The sequence below is a fragment of the Oncorhynchus mykiss genome, chromosome 7 (genome assembly GCF_057628025.1).
Source record: "Oncorhynchus mykiss isolate SJ-2025 chromosome 7, ASM5762802v1, whole genome shotgun sequence".
In the NCBI taxonomy this organism is placed as follows: Eukaryota; Metazoa; Chordata; class Actinopteri; order Salmoniformes; family Salmonidae; genus Oncorhynchus; species Oncorhynchus mykiss.
The window spans coordinates 17,889,680-17,905,353 of record NC_143028.1 but is presented as its reverse complement, the minus strand read 5'-3'; the positions used below and the strand labels follow the sequence as shown (position 1 = coordinate 17,905,353).

Below are 15,674 nucleotides of genomic sequence, written 5' to 3'. Positions count from 1 at the left end.
TCAGTGACAAAGAAAACACCCTTCAGGTTGGAGGTAGAGAGGAGACTCAGTGACATAAAGAAAACACCCTTCAGGTTGGAGGTAGAGGAGACTCAGTGGCATAAAGAAAACACCCTTCAGGTTGGAGGTAGAGAGGAGACTCAGTGACATAAAGAAAACACCCTTCAGGTTGGAGGTAGAGGAGACTCAGTGACATAAAGAAAACACCCTTCAGGTTGGAGGTAGAGGAGACTCAGTGACAAAGAAAACACCCTTCAGGTTGGAGGTAGAGGAGACTCAGTGACATAAAGAAAACACCCTTCAGGTTGGAGGTAGAGAGGAGACTCAGTGACATAAAGAAAACACCCTTCAGGTTGGAGGTAGAGGAGACTCAGTGACATAAAGAAAACACCCTTCAGGTTGGAGGTAGAGGAGACTCAGTGACAAAGAAAACACCCTTCAGGTTGGAGGTAGAGGAGACTCAGTGGCATAAAGAAAACACCCTTCAGGTTGGAGGTAGAGAGGAGACTCAGTGACAAAGAAAACACCCTTCAGGTTGGAGGTAGAGGAGACTCAGTGACATAAAGAAAACACCCTTCAGGTTGGAGGTAGAGAGGAGACGCAGTGACATAAAGAAAACACCCTTCAGGTTGGAGGTAGAGAGGAGACTCAGTGACATAAAGAAAACACCCTTCAGGTTGGAGGTAGAGAGGAGACTCAGTGACATAACGAAAACACCCTTCAGGTTGGAGGTAGAGAGGAGACTCAGTGACATAAAGAAAACACCCTTCAGGTTGGAGGTAGAGAGGAGACTCAGTGGCATAAAGAAAACACCCTTCAGGTTGGAGGTAGAGAGGAGACTCAGTGACAAAGAAAACACCCTTCAGGTTGGAGGTAGAGAGGAGACTCAGTGGCATAAAGAAAACACCCTTCAGGTTGGAGGTAGAGAGGAGACTCAGTGACATAAAGAAAACACCCTTCAGGTTGGAGGTAGAGAGGAGACTCAGTGGCATAAAGAAAACACCCTTCAGGTTGGAGGTAGAGAGGAGACTCAGTGGCATAAAGAAAACACCCTTCAGGTTGGAGGTAGAGAGGAGACTCAGTGACATAAAGAAAACACCCTTCAGGTTGGAGGTAGAGAGGATACTCAGTGACATAAAGAAAACACCCTTCAGGTTGGAGGTAGAGAGGAGACTCAGTGGCATAAAGAAAACACCCTTCAGGTTGGAGGTAGAGAGGAGACTCAGTGGCATAAAGAAAACACCCTTCAGGTTGGAGGTAGAGAGGAGACTCAGTGACATAACGAAAACACCCTTCAGGTTGGAGGTAGAGGAGACTCAGTGGCATAAAGAAAACACCCTTCAGGTTGGAGGTAGAGAGGAGACTCAGTGACATAAAGAAAACACCCTTCAGGTTGGAGGTAGAGAGGAGACTCAGTGGCATAAAGAAAACACCCTTCAGGTTGGAGGTAGAGAGGAGACTCAGTGACAAAGAAAACACCCTTCAGGTTGGAGGTAGAGAGGAGACTCAGTGGCATAAAGAAAACACCCTTCAGGTTGGAGGTAGAGAGGAGACTCAGTGACAAAGAAAGCACCCTTCAGGTTGGAGGTAGAGAGGAGACTCAGTGACATAAAGAAAACACCCTTCAGGTTGGAGGTAGAGGAGACTCAGTGGCATAAAGAAAACACCCTTCAGGTTGGAGGTAGAGAGGAGACTCAGTGACAAAGAAAACACCCTTCAGGTTGGAGGTAGAGAGGAGACTCAGTGACATAACGAAAACACCCTTCAGGTTGGAGGTAGAGAGGAGACTCAGTGACATAAAGAAAACACCCTTCAGATTGGAGGTAGAGAGGAGACTCAGTGACATAAAGAAAACACCCTTCAGGTTGGAGGTAGAGAGGAGACTCAGTGACATAAAGAAAACACCCTTCAGGTTGGAGGTAGAGGAGACTCAGTGCTATAAAGAAAACACCCTTCAGGTTGGAGGTAGAGAGGAGACTCAGTGGCATAAAGAAAACACCCTTCAGGTTGGAGGTAGAGAGGAGACTCAGTGACAAAGAAAGCACCCTTCAGGTTGGAGGTAGAGAGGAGACTCAGTGACATAAAGAAAACACTCTTCAGGTTGGAGGTAGAGGAGACTCAGTGGCATAAAGAAAACACCCTTCAGGTTGGAGGTAGAGAGGAGACTCAGTGACAAAGAAAACACCCTTCAGGTTGGAGGTAGAGAGGAGACTCAGTGACATAAAGAAAACACCCTTCAGGTTGGAGGTAGAGGAGACTCAGTGGCATAAAGAAAACACCCTTCAGGTTGGAGGTAGAGAGGAGACTCAGTGACATAAAGAAAACACCCTTCAGGTTGGAGGTAGAGGAGACTCAGTGACATAAAGAAAACACCCTTCAGGTTGGAGGTAGAGGAGACTCAGTGACAAAGAAAACACCCTTCAGGTTGGAGGTAGAGGAGACTCAGTGACATAAAGAAAACACCCTTCAGGTTGGAGGTAGAGAGGAGACTCAGTGACATAAAGAAAACACCCTTCAGGTTGGAGGTAGAGGAGACTCAGTGACATAAAGAAAACACCCTTCAGGTTGGAGGTAGAGGAGACTCAGTGACAAAGAAAACACCCTTCAGGTTGGAGGTAGAGGAGACTCAGTGGCATAAAGAAAACACCCTTCAGGTTGGAGGTAGAGAGGAGACTCAGTGACAAAGAAAACACCCTTCAGGTTGAAGGTAGAGAGGAGACTCAGTGACAAAGAAAACACCCTTCAGGTTGGAGGTAGAGAGGAGACTCAGTGGCATAAAGAAAACACCCTTCAGGTTGGAGGTAGAGAGGAGACTCAGTGACATAAAGAAAACACCCTTCAGGTTGGAGGTAGAGAGGAGACTCAGTGACAAAGAAAACACCCTTCAGGTTGGAGGTAGAGAGGAGACTCAGTGACATAAAGAAAACACCCTTCAGGTTGGAGGTAGAGGAGACTCAGTGGCATAAAGAAAACACCCTTCAGGTTGGAGGTAGAGAGGAGACTCAGTGACATAAAGAAAACACCCTTCAGGTTGGAGGTAGAGGAGACTCAGTGACATAAAGAAAACACCCTTCAGGTTGGAGGTAGAGGAGACTCAGTGACAAAGAAAACACCCTTCAGGTTGGAGGTAGAGGAGACTCAGTGACATAAAGAAAACACCCTTCAGGTTGGAGGTAGAGAGGAGACTCAGTGACATAAAGAAAACACCCTTCAGGTTGGAGGTATAGGAGACTCAGTGACATAAAGAAAACACCCTTCAGGTTGGAGGTAGAGGAGACTCAGTGACAAAGAAAACACCCTTCAGGTTGGAGGTAGAGGAGACTCAGTGGCATAAAGAAAACACCCTTCAGGTTGGAGGTAGAGAGGAGACTCAGTGACAAAGAAAACACCCTTCAGGTTGAAGGTAGAGAGGAGACTCAGTGACAAAGAAAACACCCTTCAGGTTTGAGGTAGAGAGGAGACTCAGTGGCATAAAGAAAACACCCTTCAGGTTGGAGGTAGAGAGGAGACTCAGTGACATAAAGAAAACACCCTTCAGGTTGGAGGTAGAGAGGAGACTCAGTGACATAAAGAAAACACCCTTCAGGTTGGAGGTAGAGAGGAGACTCAGTGGCATAAAGAAAACACCCTTCAGGTTGGAGGTAGAGAGGAGACTCAGTGACATAAAGAAAACACCCTTCAGGTTGGAGGTAGAGAGGATACTCAGTGACATAAAGAAAACACCCTTCAGGTTGGAGGTAGAGAGGAGACTCAGTGGCATAAAGAAAACACCCTTCAGGTTGGAGGTAGAGAGGAGACTCAGTGGCATAAAGAAAACACCCTTCAGGTTGGAGGTAGAGAGGAGACTCAGTGACATAACGAAAACACCCTTCAGGTTGGAGGTAGAGGAGACTCAGTGGCATAAAGAAAACACCCTTCAGGTTGGAGGTAGAGAGGAGACTCAGTGACATAAAGAAAACACCCTTCAGGTTGGAGGTAGAGAGGAGACTCAGTGACATAAAGAAAACACCCTTCAGGTTGGAGGTAGAGGAGACTCAGTGACATAAAGAAAACACCCTTCAGGTTGGAGGTAGAGAGGAGACTCAGTGACAAAGAAAACACCCTTCAGGTTGGAGGTAGAGAGGAGACTCAGTGGCATAAAGAAAACACCCTTCAGGTTGGAGGTAGAGAGGAGACTCAGTGACAAAGAAAGCACCCTTCAGGTTGGAGGTAGAGAGGAGACTCAGTGACATAAAGAAAACACCCTTCAGGTTGGAGGTAGAGGAGACTCAGTGGCATAAAGAAAACACCCTTCAGGTTGGAGGTAGAGAGGAGACTCAGTGGCAAAGAAAACACCCTTCAGGTTGGAGGTAGAGAGGAGACTCAGTGACATAACGAAAACACCCTTCAGGTTGGAGGTAGAGAGGAGACTCAGTGACAAAGAAAACACCCTTCAGGTTGGAGGTAGAGGAGACTCAGTGACATAAAGAAAACACCCTTCAGGTTGGAGGTAGAGAGGAGACTCAGTGACATAAAGAAAACACCCTTCAGGTTGGAGGTAGAGGAGACTCAGTGACATAAAGAAAACACCCTTCAGGTTGGAGGTAGAGGAGACTCAGTGACAAAGAAAACACCCTTCAGGTTGGAGGTAGAGGAGACTCAGTGGCATAAAGAAAACACCCTTCAGGTTGGAGGTAGAGAGGAGACTCAGTGACAAAGAAAACACCCTTCAGGTTGAAGGTAGAGAGGAGACTCAGTGACAAAGAAAACACCCTTCAGGTTTGAGGTAGAGAGGAGACTCAGTGGCATAAAGAAAACACCCTTCAGGTTGGAGGTAGAGAGGAGACTCAGTGACATAAAGAAAACACCCTTCAGGTTGGAGGTAGAGAGGAGACTCAGTGACATAAAGAAAACACCCTTCAGGTTGGAGGTAGAGAGGAGACTCAGTGGCATAAAGAAAACACCCTTCAGGTTGGAGGTAGAGAGGAGACTCAGTGACATAAAGAAAACACCCTTCAGGTTGGAGGTAGAGAGGATACTCAGTGACATAAAGAAAACACCCTTCAGGTTGGAGGTAGAGAGGAGACTCAGTGGCATAAAGAAAACACCCTTCAGGTTGGAGGTAGAGAGGAGACTCAGTGGCATAAAGAAAACACCCTTCAGGTTGGAGGTAGAGAGGAGACTCAGTGACATAACGAAAACACCCTTCAGGTTGGAGGTAGAGGAGACTCAGTGGCATAAAGAAAACACCCTTCAGGTTGGAGGTAGAGAGGAGACTCAGTGACATAAAGAAAACACCCTTCAGGTTGGAGGTAGAGAGGAGACTCAGTGACATAAAGAAAACACCCTTCAGGTTGGAGGTAGAGGAGACTCAGTGACATAAAGAAAACACCCTTCAGGTTGGAGGTAGAGAGGAGACTCAGTGACAAAGAAAACACCCTTCAGGTTGGAGGTAGAGAGGAGACTCAGTGGCATAAAGAAAACACCCTTCAGGTTGGAGGTAGAGAGGAGACTCAGTGACAAAGAAAGCACCCTTCAGGTTGGAGGTAGAGAGGAGACTCAGTGACATAAAGAAAACACCCTTCAGGTTGGAGGTAGAGGAGACTCAGTGGCATAAAGAAAACACCCTTCAGGTTGGAGGTAGAGAGGAGACTCAGTGGCAAAGAAAACACCCTTCAGGTTGGAGGTAGAGAGGAGACTCAGTGACATAACGAAAACACCCTTCAGGTTGGAGGTAGAGAGGAGACTCAGTGACATAAAGAAAACACCCTTCAGGTTGGAGGTAGAGAGGAGACTCAGTGGCATAAAGAAAACACCCTTCAGGTTGGAGGTAGAGAGGAGACTCAGTGACATAAAGAAAACACCCTTCAGGTTGGAGGTAGAGAGGAGACTCAGTGACAAAGAAAACACCCTTCAGGTTGGAGGTAGAGAGGAGACTCAGTGACATAAAGAAAACACCCTTCAGGTTGGAGGTAGAGGAGACTCAGTGGCATAAAGAAAACACCCTTCAGGTTGGAGGTAGAGAGGAGACTCAGTGACATAAAGAAAACACCCTTCAGGTTGGAGGTAGAGGAGACTCAGTGACATAAAGAAAACACCCTTCAGGTTGGAGGTAGAGGAGACTCAGTGACAAAGAAAACACCCTTCAGGTTGGAGGTAGAGGAGACTCAGTGACATAAAGAAAACACCCTTCAGGTTGGAGGTAGAGAGGAGACTCAGTGACATAAAGAAAACACCCTTCAGGTTGGAGGTAGAGGAGACTCAGTGACATAAAGAAAACACCCTTCAGGTTGGAGGTAGAGGAGACTCAGTGACAAAGAAAACACCCTTCAGGTTGGAGGTAGAGGAGACTCAGTGGCATAAAGAAAACACCCTTCAGGTTGGAGGTAGAGAGGAGACTCAGTGACAAAGAAAACACCCTTCAGGTTGAAGGTAGAGAGGAGACTCAGTGACAAAGAAAACACCCTTCAGGTTTGAGGTAGAGAGGAGACTCAGTGGCATAAAGAAAACACCCTTCAGGTTGGAGGTAGAGAGGAGACTCAGTGACATAAAGAAAACACCCTTCAGGTTGGAGGTAGAGAGGAGACTCAGTGACATAAAGAAAACACCCTTCAGGTTGGAGGTAGAGAGGAGACTCAGTGGCATAAAGAAAACACCCTTCAGGTTGGAAGTAGAGAGGAGACTCAGTGACATAAAGAAAACACCCTTCAGGTTGGAGGTAGAGAGGATACTCAGTGACATAAAGAAAACACCCTTCAGGTTGGAGGTAGAGAGGAGACTCAGTGGCATAAAGAAAACACCCTTCAGGTTGGAGGTAGAGAGGAGACTCAGTGGCATAAAGAAAACACCCTTCAGGTTGGAGGTAGAGAGGAGACTCAGTGACATAACGAAAACACCCTTCAGGTTGGAGGTAGAGGAGACTCAGTGGCATAAAGAAAACACCCTTCAGGTTGGAGGTAGAGAGGAGACTCAGTGACATAAAGAAAACACCCTTCAGGTTGGAGGTAGAGAGGAGACTCAGTGACATAAAGAAAACACCCTTCAGGTTGGAGGTAGAGGAGACTCAGTGACATAAAGAAAACACCCTTCAGGTTGGAGGTAGAGAGGAGACTCAGTGACAAAGAAAACACCCTTCAGGTTGGAGGTAGAGAGGAGACTCAGTGGCATAAAGAAAACACCCTTCAGGTTGGAGGTAGAGAGGAGACTCAGTGACAAAGAAAGCACCCTTCAGGTTGGAGGTAGAGAGGAGACTCAGTGACATAAAGAAAACACCCTTCAGGTTGGAGGTAGAGGAGACTCAGTGGCATAAAGAAAACACCCTTCAGGTTGGAGGTAGAGAGGAGACTCAGTGGCAAAGAAAACACCCTTCAGGTTGGAGGTAGAGAGGAGACTCAGTGACATAACGAAAACACCCTTCAGGTTGGAGGTAGAGAGGAGACTCAGTGACATAAAGAAAACACCCTTCAGGTTGGAGGTAGAGAGGAGACTCAGTGGCATAAAGAAAACACCCTTCAGGTTGGAGGTAGAGAGGAGACTCAGTGACAAAGAAAACACCCTTCAGGTTGGAGGTAGAGAGGAGACTCAGTGACATAAAGAAAACACCCTTCAGGTTGGAGGTAGAGGAGACTCAATGGCATAAAGAAAACACCCTTCAGGTTGGAGGTAGAGAGGAGACTCAGTGACATAAAGAAAACACCCTTTAGGTTGGAGGTAGAGAGGAGACTCAGTGACAAAGAAACACCCTTCAGGTTGGAGGTAGAGGAGACTCAGTGACATAAAGAAAACACCCTTCAGGTTGGAGGTAGAGAGGAGACTCAGTGACATAAAGAAAACACCCTTCAGGTTGGAGGTAGAGGAGACTCAGTGACATAAAGAAAACACCCTTCAGGTTGGAGGTAGAGGAGACTCAGTGACAAAGAAAACACCCTTCAGGTTGGAGGTAGAGGAGACTCAGTGACATAAAGAAAACACCCTTCAGGTTGGAGGTAGAGGAGACTCAGTGACATAAAGAAAACACCCTTCAGGTTGGAGGTAGAGGAGACTCAGTGACATAAAGAAAACACCCTTCAGGTTGGAGGTAGAGAGGAGACTCAGTGGCATAAAGAAAACACCCTTCAGGTTGGAGGTAGAGGAGACTCAGTGACATAAAGAAAACACCCTTCAGGTTGGAGGTAGAGAGGAGACTCGGTGACATAAAGAAAACACCCTTCAGGTTGGAGGTAGAGAGGAGACTCAGTAACAAAGAAAACACCCTTCAGGTTGGAGGTAGAGAGGAGACTCAGTGGCATAAAGAAAACACCCTTCAGGTTGGAGGTAGAGGAGACTCAGTGACATAAAGAAAACACCCTTCAGGTTGGAGGTAGAGAGGAGACTCAGTGACATAAAGAAAACACCCTTCAGGTTGGAGGTAGAGAGGAGACTCAGTGACAAAGAAAGCACCCTTCAGGTTGGAGGTAGAGGAGACTCAGTGACATAAAGAAAACACCCTTCAGGTTGGAGGTAGAGAGGAGACTCAGTGACATAAAGAAAACACCCTTCAGGTTGGAGGTAGAGAGGAGACTCAGTGACATAAAGAAAACACCCTTCAGGTTGGAGGTAGAGAGGAGACTCAGTGACATAAAGAAAACACCCTTCAGGTTGGAGGTAGAGGAGACTCAGTGACATAAAGAAAACACCCTTCAGGTTGGAGGTAGAGAGGAGACTCAGTGACATAAAGAAAACACCCTTCAGGTTGGAGGTAGAGAGGAGACTCAGTAACAAAGAAAACACCCTTCAGGTTGGAGGTAGAGAGGAGACTCAGTGACATAAAGAAAACACCCTTCAGGTTGGAGGTAGAGAGGAGACTCAGTGACATAAAGAAAACACCCTTCAGGTTGGAGGTAGAGAGGAGACTCAGTGACATAAAGAAAACACCCTTCAGGTTGGAGGTAGAGGAGACTCAGTGACATAAAGAAAACACCCTTCAGGTTGGAGGTAGAGGAGACTCAGTGGCATAAAGAAAACACCCTTCAGGTTGGAGGTAGAGAGGAGACTCAGTAACAAAGAAAACACCCTTCAGGTTGGAGGTAGAGAGGAGACTCAGTGACATAACGAAAACACCCTTCAGGTTGGAGGTAGAGAGGAGACTCAGTAACAAAGAAAACACCCTTCAGGTTGGAGGTAGAGAGGAGACTCAGTGGCATAAAGAAAACACCCTTCAGGTTGGAGGTAGAGAGGAGACTCAGTGACATAAAGAAAACACCCTTCAGGTTGGAGGTAGAGAGGAGACTCAGTGACATAAAGAAAACACCCTTCAGGTTGGAGGTAGAGAGGAGACTCAGTGACATAACGAAAACACCCTTCAGGTTGGAGGTAGAGGAGACTCAGTGACATAAAGAAAACACCCTTCAGGTTGGAGGTAGAGGAGACTCAGTGGCATAAAGAAAACACCCTTCAGGTTGGAGGTAGAGAGGAGACTCAGTGACATAAAGAAAACACCCTTCAGGTTGGAGGTAGAGGAGACTCAGTGACATAAAGAAAACACCCTTCAGGTTGGAGGTAGAGAGGAGACTCAGTAACAAAGAAAACACCCTTCAGGTTGGAGGTAGAGAGGAGACTCAGTGACATAACGAAAACACCCTTCAGGTTGGAGGTAGAGGAGACTCAGTGACATAAAGAAAACACCCTTCAGGTTGGAGGTAGAGAGGAGACTCAGTAACAAAGAAAACACCCTTCAGGTTGGAGGTAGAGAGGAGACTCAGTGACATAAAGAAAACACCCTTCAGGTTGGAGGTAGAGGAGACTCAGTGACATAAAGAAAACACCCTTCAGGTTGGAGGTAGAGAGGAGACTCAGTGACAAAGAAAACACCCTTCAGGTTGGAGGTAGAGAGGAGACTCAGTGACATAAAGAAAACACCCTTCAGGTTGGAGGTAGAGAGGAGACTCAGTGGCATAAAGAAAACATTTTCTGCGTCCCAAATGGCACTCCATTCCCTACATAGTTCAGTGTGTACTACTTATGACCAGGGGCAATAGTGCTCTGGCAAAAAGTTGTGCACTATGTAGGCAATCGACGTAGCCAAAGAAACATTCTCCTCTTGGCTGACTGGAAGAAGTAGGGTGTTGCGTGATGCTTCATACTGTTATATGAGTGAGACTGGTTACATGTGAAGTGTTGTGGTCTGTCCATGAAGCCCAGGGAGAAGTGACAGATGGATGGATGGATGGATGGATGGATGGATGGATGGATGGATGGATGGATGGATGGCTGACTGGCTGGGTTAGTGTTGTGATACAAGGTTCTAGTGTGTGTTTGTCTTGGCTGGGTTGCAAATAAGAGAGAGCGATAGAGATAGAGATATGCGTCAACAGCAACCTTGAGAAAATCCTCTGCATTATCATTAACAGCAGACTTGTACATTTCCTCAGTGAAAACAATGTACTGAGCAAATGTCAAATGTTCATTTTACCAAATTATCATACGACAGACCATGTATTCACCCTGCACACCCTAATAGACAAACGAACAAACCAAAACAAAGGCGAAGTCTTCTCTTGCTTTGTTGATTTCAAAAAAGCTTTCGACTCAATTTGGCATGAGGGTCTGCTGTACAAATTGATGGAAAAGGGTGTTGGGGGAAAAACATATGACATTATAAAATCCATGTACACAAACAACAAGTGTGCAGTTAAAATAGGCAAAAAACACACATTTCTTCCCACAGGTGCGTTGAGGTGTGAGGGGGATGCAGCGTAAGCCCCACCCTCTTCAACATATATATCAACGAATTGGCGAGGGCACGAGAAATGTCTGCAGCACCCGGTCTCACCCTACTAGAATCTGAAGTCAAATGTCTACTGTTTGCTGATGATCTGATACTTCTGTAACCAACCAAGGAGGGCCTACAGCAGCACATAGATCTTCTGCACAGATTCTGTCCTGGGCCCTGACAGTAAATCTCAGTAAGACCAAAATAATGGTGTTCCAAAAAATATCCAGTCTCTAGGACCACAGATACAAATTCCATCTAGACACAGTTGCCCTAGAGCACACAAAGAACTATGCCTACCTTTGCCAAAATGGCCTATTTTTTGCCTTACCTTACCTCCTTACTTACTCCATTTGCACACATTGTATATAGATTTTTCTATTGTGTTATTGACTGTACTTTTGTTTATTCCATGTGTAACTCTGTGTTGTTGTTTTTTGTCCCACTGCTTTGCTTAATCTTGGCCAGGTCGCAGTTGTAAATTGGAACTTGTTCTCAACTGGCCTACCTGATTAAATAAAGGTGAAATAAAAAATATATAATTAAAAAACATCGGCGCCACGGGTAACTTCCGCAAGGCTGTGAACAATCTGAGAGACAAGGCAATAAGGGCATTCTATGCCATCAAAAGGAACATCCAATTCGACCTACCAATTAGGATATGGCTAAAAAATACTTGAATCCGTTATAGAACCCATTGCCCTTTATGGTTGTGAGGTCTGGGGTCGGCTCACCAACCAAGAATTCACAAAATGGGACAAACACCAAATTAAGACTCTGCATGCAGAATTCTGCAAAAAATATCATCCTTGTACAACGTAAAACACAAAACAATGCATGCAGAGCAGATTTAGGCCAATACCCGCTAATGATCAAAATCCAGAAAAGAGACGTTAAATTCTACAACCACCTAAAAATAAGTCCTCACCTACAGAGAGATGAACCTGTAGAAGAGTCCCCTAAGCACCTGATCCTGGGGCTCTGTTCACAAACAGACCCCACAGAGCCCCAGGACAGCAACACAATTAGACTGAACCAAATCATGAGAAAACAAAAAGAGAATTACTTGACACATTGTAAAGAATTAGCAAAAGAACTGAGCAATTAGAATGACCCCTAAACAGAGAGTACACAGTGGCAGAATACCTGACCACTGGGACTGACCCAAACTTAAGGAAAGCTTTGAGTATGTAAAGACTCAGTGAGCATATGTAACCGATGTGAAATGGCTAGCTAGTTAGCAGTGGTGCGCGCTAATAGCGTTTCAATCGGTGACGTCACTCACTCTGAGGCCTTGAAGTAGTTGTTCCACTTGCTCTGCAAGGGCTGTGGCTTTTGTGGCGCGATGGGTAACAATGCTTCGAGGGTGACTGTCCCTGGTTCGAGCCCGGGTCGGGGCGAGGGGACGGACGAAAGCTAAACTGTTACACATAGCCTTGCTATTGAGAAGGCAGACCTGGCTTTCAAGAGAAGACAGAGTATGTGCACACTGCCCACAAAATGAGGTGGAAACTGAGCTGCACTTCCTAACCTCCTGCCAAATGAATGACCATATTAGAGACACATATTTCCCTCAGATTACATGGACCCACAAATAATTTGAAAACAAACCCGATTCTGATAAACTCCCATTTCTACTGGGTGAAATACCACAGCAGCAAGATTTGGGACCTGTTGCCACAAGAAAAGGGCAACCAGTGAAGAACAAACACCATTGTAAATACAACCCATATTTATGTTTATTTATTTTCCCTTTTGTACTTTAACCATTTGCACATTGTTACAACACTGTATATATACACAATATGACATTTGTAATGTCTTTATTATTTTGGAACTTCTGTGAGTGTAATGTTTACTGTTCATTTTTATTGTTTATTTCACTTTTGTATATTACCTACTTCACTTGCTTTGGCAATGTTAACATGTGTTTCCCATGCCAATAAAGCCCCTTGAATTGAATTGAAAGAGAGCGAGAGGGAGGGAGTGGCAGAGAGAGAGGGAGAGAGAAATCCTGAGATTCTTCATCACCCCCCCCACACCACTTTTTTCTGTCTTTCTACAGTTTTTAAGAAGCAGCCAAGAATGAGCACTCAGGCCTCAGCCAACTCCTAGAACAATGAGAGGCTTTGTGTCTCTACCTGCTGCTGGCTGGCTGGCTGGCTGGCTGGCTGGCTGTCTGGCTGGCTGACTGGCTGACTGGCTGGCTGTCTGGCTGGCTGGCCTACTGGCTGGCTGACTGGCTGACTGGCTGGCTGGCTGACTGGCTGGCTGACTGGCTGGCTGGCTGGCTGGCTGTCTGGCTGGCTGGCTGGCTGGCTGGCTGACTGGCTGGCTGGCTGGCTGGCTGACTGGCTGACTGGCTGGTTGGATGGCTGACTGGCTGGCTGGCTGGCTGGCTGGCTGTCTGGCTGGCTGGCTGGCTGACTGACTGGCTGGCTGGCTGGCTGACTGGCTGACTGTCTGGCTGGCTGGCTGACTGGCTGGCTGGCTGACTGCTAACTGCCTTCCTCAGCAGAACAGGGAGGTGGAGGAGGAGGGGAGAAGAGATGTGTGTGTCTCGTGTTCTGGGGTGTGTGTGTGTGATGACGGGTTACGGTGTGTGTGTTGGCTGCGAGACAATTTTGTTGAGCCAGCTATAGTAGTGTGAGGTGTGTGTGTGAGGTGCACGCAGGTTTTGTTGAGCCAGCTATAGTAGTGTGAGGTGTGTGTGTGAGGTGCACACAGGTTTTGTTGAGCCAGCTATAGTAGTGTGAGGTGTGTGTGTGAGGTGCACACAGGTTTTGTTGAGTAGTGAGCAGCGTGGGTGAAAGTGTGTGTGATGGAAAGGACGGTGTTTCGTGGTAAAGAGTGTTGATGCAGTAACGCAGGCTGAGGAGGTTGTGTTGACTAGTGGAACTTGTGTGTGTTAAGTCGTTAGTTCATTTGTGCGTGCATCTGTGCACGTGTTTGTGTGCTTGTGCGACGTGCACATGTCTGCGTGTGTACATGTCGGCACGTTTGTGTGTGTGTTGTGGAGTGCAGGTGAGTGGGAGCTGTGCCGAGTCTAACTGGGGAGTGAGATTGAGTACACAGTACATCTCCGCCCGATCCCCTTGCCTTTCCTTCCTTCGCCTTGCGTGAGGAGAAAGCATGCCAACTTTCAACCCTGGCAGTCGAGGTTGAAGTATTGGGAAAGGGAGAGAGCGAGAGAGCACAGAGGAGGGGGAGTCGGAGGGGGAACGGCGAGGGGAAGTGGGTGGGGGGTGGAGGGGCGGATCAGGGTGAAGTGTTTGGTTACACAAGGATATGGAGTTTAGTAATTAACATCAGCAGGGAACCAAATGGAGGAGCCACTTGCCAAGAATAAGATTGTCCTCTTACTTTAAGCTGCATTTTCCACTTCAGCCTGTGGTCGAGTGGTCAGGAGAGAGAGAGAGAGAGAGAGAGAGAGAGAGAGAGAGAGAGAGGGAGAGAGAGGGAGAGAGAGAAAGAGAGAGGGTGTGTCAAAGGTAGAGAGGCCTAGAAAGTGGGAGACAAGAATGAATGAAAGGCAATGAGGGGTGCAAAGACAATTGAGTGACGGTAGAGGGAGAAGAAACAGAGAGAGAGTGAAAAAAGTGAAAGAGGGAGTCTGACCTGAGTAGCCTTGCGGTGCGGTGTCGTGCCACAAAGTGATTTAGAATAGGAAACGAGCCGCAGTTTAACTCAGCGGCTGCCAGAAACGCGACATTAGAGCTGAGAAACGTTCCGTTGGCTTATCGAAAGTGTTGAAAGTAAACACTAGATATTAATAGCTTGACCTGAGATTTTGACTTGAAAGAAAAACGCCCTTTGACAGTGGTTGTTTCTGGGGAAAGGGGGATTGGGGAGACGGCCGGTTAGCTTTACTAGGTGGGTATGTTAGAAATGTTTGCAAATCTATTGCAAATAAAATACAGAAATATCTCATTTACATAAGTATTCACACCCCTGAGTCAATACATGCTAGAATCACCTTTGGCAGCGATTACAGCCGTGAGACTTTCTGGGTAAGTCTCCAAGAGCTTTGCACACCTGCATTGTACAATATTTGCACATTATCCTTTATAAAATTATTCAAGCTCTGTCAAGCTGATTGTTGATCACTGCTAGACAGCCATTTTCAAGTCTTGCCATAGATTTTCAAGCAATTTTTAAATCAAAATTGTAACTAGGCCACTCAGGAACATTCAACGTTGTCTTGGTAAGCAACTCCAGTGTATATCTGGCCTTGTGTTTCAGGTTATTGTCCTGCTGAAAGGTGAATTCATCTCCCAGTGTCTGCTGGAAAGCAGACTGAACCAGGTTTTCCTCTAGGGTTTTGCCTTTGCTTAGCTCTATTCAGTTTATTTTTATTCCAAAAAACTCCCTATGATTCGGCCAATGACAAGCATACCCATAATATGATGCAGCTATGCTTGTAAATATGAAAAGTGGTACTCCGTGATGGGTTCACCATGCTTAAAGGGATATTCAATGTCTGCTTTTTTAAATTTTTACTCATCTACCAATATGTGCCCTTCTTTGCGAGGCATTGGGTAACCTCCCTGGTCTTTGTGGTTGAGTCGGTGCTTGAAATTCACAGCTCGACTGAGGAACCGTACAGATCATTCCATGACTATTATTGCACACAGAGTGAGTTCATGCAATTGATTGTGTGACTTGTTGAGCAGATTTCTACTCCTGAACTCATTTAAGCTTGCCATGACAAATACTTATTGACTCAAGACATTTCAGCTTTTCAATTTTTTGGTCATTTATGAACATTTTTTTTTTAAATTAAAAAAAACATAATTCCACTTTGACATTATGGGGGGGGGGGGGATTCTGTGTAGGCCAGTGACACAAAATCTCAATTGAGTCCATTTTAAATTCGGGGCTGTCCCCCTGTGTCTCTCCACCTCAATCTCCAATGCCACTTATCCCTTCCTCACTCCTCCCTTGC

At 46.2% G+C, this 15,674-nt stretch overlaps 1 protein-coding gene and 1 long non-coding RNA gene across 3 annotated transcripts in view; both read left to right on the top strand.

Annotated features, from left to right (window-relative positions):
• LOC149982338 (uncharacterized) overlaps positions 1-15,493 on the top strand; it is a 41,773-nt gene extending 26,280 nt beyond the window's left edge. Inside the window, exon 2 of the long non-coding RNA XR_016497137.1 lies at positions 27-15,493. This is a non-coding gene — a long non-coding RNA (uncharacterized LOC149982338). The remainder of the gene's footprint in view (positions 1-26) is intronic.
• Positions 1-15,674, top strand: part of ahr2 (aryl hydrocarbon receptor 2) — a 110,894-nt gene that overhangs the window by 63,862 nt on the left and 31,358 nt on the right. The window lies entirely within an intron of this gene.